This window comes from Coffea arabica, chromosome 5e, assembly GCF_036785885.1.
Source record: "Coffea arabica cultivar ET-39 chromosome 5e, Coffea Arabica ET-39 HiFi, whole genome shotgun sequence".
NCBI lineage: Eukaryota > Viridiplantae > Streptophyta > Magnoliopsida > Gentianales > Rubiaceae > Coffea > Coffea arabica.
The window spans coordinates 4,157,258-4,162,657 of record NC_092318.1 but is presented as its reverse complement, the minus strand read 5'-3'; positions in this window follow the sequence as shown (position 1 = coordinate 4,162,657).

The following is a 5,400-nucleotide window of genomic DNA, read 5'->3' as shown; positions in this document are numbered from 1 at the left end:
TAGCTAGGTCGAAAGGGTGTCTTAGATCAAATTTTTGCCTTCCCTTTCTTCAACAGTGACTTCCGAGCCCTTTTGCCTTGTTTTCAAGACCTGAAATCGTCTAAGAAAGGTTTTATCTATTTTTTATTAAAAATATATTTTTAGGTGACTTAGTACACCTAAACTCGATACCAAGTGGCGATTCCTATTTTTTCTTAAAAATTCTTTTTAGACTATTATTTTGGATCCAAATCATCGAATATTTTAAGTTGCATTGAGGCTTTTTTTCTTTATTTATTTTCTAAAATCAAAAACTCATTTTTCACTCGTCTTTTAATAAAAACTCAATTTTCTTAACACTAAATCAAAAATACATTTTTCAACACTTAGATTATTTTTCTTAAAAAATGGGGCCCGACACCTGTATGCCACCTTGTGATCTACCAACCCCCACCTATTTATAAGTTACATTACTTGGCCAACATTTAAATAATAACTGGAAATAATTACTAATTCCTAATCACATATAGAGTAGGAATAATTTCTAATTTCTAAACTTATACAAATAAAATATTTGTTAGCTACTACTTCAAGTAATTAAAGCCAATTAGGATACTAGTTACTTCCATACAAAACAAGAAACTTGCCTAAAAGAAATTTAACTAATTTTCTAACAAATCTCCACCTTGGTAGATATTTTTTAGTAATCATTTGCTTTTAACTATCAAATAATATAGTATTGAACTACACATCTGAGTCAATACAGTCCTGACATTTAATTGATTCAATCAGAAAATAAGCATGTGCAGTTACCCCAAATCTAACCTCCCGTTGACTCGCGAAAAGGTGTCTCAATTCACTATCTCCCTTCACAGGATTTTTTCTCAACACCATTTGCAATTCAGGATCTCCTTCAGTTAGCTCTATTTTCAACTATTGAGCCAACCAAATGGTTAGATCACTATACCTCTTCTCATCCTTAGGATTGTTTGGTCATGCGTGGTTTCCAAGACTCCACCTGCAACGTAAAACTCGTAACTATTAGAGTCTTTTGGCATTTGGGAATTATATTCCTTTATTTCTTTAGAACATATATAACACCATCTAAAGAACATAATATGAATCTAACAATCATTCGGGATGAAGTATCAACTATTAGAGTTGTGAAAAGTCTCCGTTGATTCATGTCTAAAATCAACATTGGCCTCTACCTTTTCCTTGACCATTGAATCATCTGTTTAGATTCACACCGTCAAGTATCTCCATACTTTCCGACTTCTCATCTTTCACTTCAATCATACTTGCCAAACTCTTGAAACAAGGATATCATCTACTAAATTATTCAATTGGTAACAACTACTAATCTACTTGATTTCAATAGTTAATCAGGATCTAATCACAAACCTCGCTCTGATACTAGTTTGTTGGGATTCAAACACATAATACACAACTATTGAAATATCAAGTATACAATAATTTAATGACAATCAAATCACAAGCATGAAAGATAAATGACACACAAGATTTAACGTGATTCAGCGTCATCATTGAGCCTATGTTCACACAGAAAAACTCAATCTTTATTATGAGAGGAAAACCCTATAAAAAATACAATTTAAACTCAAGTCCAACCCTTGTATACCATTTCTTGTCTCTCAAGAACTCTCTCTCAACACATGTATAAGGCTACACGTCATTCTTCTGTGCTACTTTGTATTATACCAACCCCTACCTATTTATAAATTATATTACTTGGCCAACATCCAAATAATAACAGGAAATAACTACTAATTTCTAATTTTATACAGGATAGGAAATAATTTCTAATTCCTAAACTTATACAAATAGAAAATTCCTTGGCTACTATTTCAAGTAACTAAAACCAATTAAAAAACTAATTACTTTCACATAAAATAAGAAACCTACCTAAAAAAGATTAAACCAATTTCCTAACAGTAATAGTGCAAAATTGACAGCAGAGGTTTGTGATTTTGGGATTGTTAAGAGAGAGGATCAGCAAAGTGAAGAGTTGAAGTCGGCATTGTTCAAAGTTGCAGTCGAGTTTGTCACCGTTCCACATCATTTGCCGCCGTATAAAGATTACAGTTGCGACAAGCCGCTTGTTCACCACGTAAATTCTGCACCATCAGTGACAGGTGCCGAACCTGTACAATAATAAATACCTACTCGAGAAAAATACAGATTTTGTATATAGCAGTGAGTAGGGTCGAATCCACAGGGACTGGGGATAATTCGTTTCATCTAGAGTCCAAGGTATGGGGGGTTTTGGATTAAATGCTAACTAAAGAAATTAACTGCGGAAAATAATTGATTAAGAGAAATAATTAAGGGAAAACTCTAGCCAAGGGTACACTTCAGAAATGGTTCAGGCACTGATCATTGATTCACAGATAATTCCAAATTTATTAATAAATTAGTTATAGTTGCCCTGCACGCGATAAACAACCAACCTTTCCTTACTTTCTCGATAGTTAAGGTACGACCGTTAATTATTTCTCTAACCCAAAAACAACCCTAGGTACGACCGTATGGTTTAATTTCTAGATTGCATTAATAATTAGAAAGACCCAATCCTAACTAACAAACACGCTACGAGGGTTTGTTTAAGTTAGATCGTATATTCCCCTGACATAAACCCAATTACGCCAGTTGCTACTAAGATAAAGATAACGAACAATTACGGATTCAATTATCCCTATTTAGCAAAATAGCCTATGTGAATAATTAAATATTGCGCATCTATTCAATCACTCACACGAGCTATAGCAATTAAAAGCAGGAAACATATAAATACCAATAAATTAAGGAAGCAATTAAAATAAATTAGATCTCACAGTAATTGTTGAACCAAGTCTTCAGTTGTCCCCTTGACTAGAATTAAGAGCTTAGTCCTCCATTAATGGAGAACAACCATGCGAAAGAGCTAAGAAAAGAAAACTAAAAACTAAACTAAAAGCCTAAAACTCGTGTGTTTCCAACCTCTCGTACGTTTCTCCCTTTTTAAAGCCAAAAGGAAGTCTAATGCTATCTCTAGTGGTCCCCACACCAAATTCAAAGTCCAATTCCATTTCACAAGCTTTGTACGTTTCTTTTCCTAGAGTCCAAATGACTCATGCTTCTTATCCGTGGTCCCCGCACATGTGGACAAATCCTCCAAAGTACTTGTTGTTCCAAGTCTCTCTACGTTGCTTTTTTTGAAAAGCCCAAATGACTAAATGCCTTGCACTAGCTTGTGGTCCCCACCAATTCAAGGACCCAAAGGTTGAAGCCCTTAGAAGTCTGCATTTTTCCATACAAGTCCCTCCTTTTTGGTAATTTTCTGCTTCAATCCCTGAAATTGGGTCCAATACCAAATATAAGTAAATATTAATAATTAAAACAATATTTGGCAAGGATAAAAGGGGAAATTAACAATAAAATTGTTAACAATTAACACCCTATCAATTCCCCCCACACCTAAATCCTGCTTGTCCTCAAGCATAAGAACAACAATTGAACACCAAAATTTGACTATGGCTATTGCTCTAACTATCATATTGCCAAGATACCCAGAAAAACATATATCAAGTTTCACAAGTTAAGATCCAAGAAAAAATCACCCCGGTTAGCTTCCCAACCACCAACTCCTCCAATTTAAAGCAAACTAATCTAAGAAAAAGGAATGGTTGCTCACATTTATCAGCAAATGGTCCAACTATTAACCAAAATCTCGACATTAAAATCACAAACTGGCAAGCTGACTTATTCACATACTAACACAATCTTTATTTTATTATTTTTTCTTTTTGTTTTGTTTTTGTTTCTTTTTCTCTTTTTTTTTTTTTTTTTTGAGTAACAAAAGACTTAGTCTATAGCCCTTAGAGCCTTTTGACGCGAACTCCAACATTTGATAAATGGAGGAGCCCGGTTACTCAGCTCCAATCGCTACGGGACCACACACTCATAGCAATTACTACCTTTTGACGCGAGAATCGACACTTTAGGTGAAGATCCCCGGTTACTCAGTAGTAACCACTAGCGGAGTACAGTCAACTCTTATTTACAACCATATAGCATAATAACTAAAAATAACACCAAAAATAACAGCAGCCAGCCTCAAATTTCCAAACATGAAGAACTAAAATTAATAATTGGACCAATTCACATGAAAAATGCCAACAATCATTCCCTATGCCTAGAAAAGTTAACCAAAAATTGGAAAAGTCAAGCAATTACCGATATTCACCAGAGAGATATTCATGAACTCAACCACATCAACTTGATACCTTTTTATTAATAAACTTGGCAATAGCATATTAGAGGCAACAATCCAGCATCAAAACTTGGTATTCATTTAAGGACTGACCACTAGAAAGAAAAAGAAAATAAAATAAATGAAAGATAGGCAAAAACTAACTAAAAATAAAGGAAAAACCCCTAGAAACTAAAAACAAAAATACTAGCACCCCAACTGATCTCCCCCCCACACCTAAATGACACATTGCCCTCAATGTGATAAATAAATAGTAATAGCAAGGCGAAGGGCAACGGAACTTCCCTGAAGTCGTCAAAATAGGGACGGATCGGGCGGGAACTGAGGAGCAAGACCTGCATGGTACATAAACACTTCAACAATAATGTGGGTCGAGGGGTCCGAGACCTAGAAGAAGATTTGGGTCTCACCATGGTCACTAACAGACAAATCAATCAACAAGAGATAGAAGCTCCAACAAGTAGAGGGGTCAGCAATTGCAAATCAATAACAACTACAGCCACCAGTAAGGGCAATAAGCAAGGCAATATCCACCAATGCGTCTCACTTAACAATCCGACCAACAACAGAAATTGGTGTTCCAGCAAATGTATTAAACTAGTAACGCAGAAGTCGTAACTAAGGGTAGGCAATAATCAAGTGAGTAAGCAATATTTCCCGCAATCGGACAATTAAATGCAAAATGTGTCCACCCAAGTACTCGACAAATGTCCCACCGGTCAATTTCAGAATCAATGCAGTCCAAAGTGCAACATGTGCTCCCAAGAACTTAGTGATTGAAAACAAAAAAAAACACAATACCTCCAAACAAGGCAAATAGAGGCAACCGACTTCAACAATTAAATTTACACGGCACATTCATATCCCAATGCAGCAAACAACTGCAAAAAGAAAGTACCCACAGTACCAGAACACAGCTCCCAATAATGTATCAAAACAGCAGGTCGAACCAACTAGGGGCTGTGCTAGTGTCTTAATAAATCAACAACTCTCAGCAAATAGACACAATTCTACCCAAAATCGCGACAACTATCGCCAATTGGACAGTTGATCGCACACTCAATCCAACCAAAAGTTCTAGCAACAGCCGATCAGAATTGAAGCAATAACTTAATCACAAGAACTTGAATTTTCAAACAAGCAAGCAT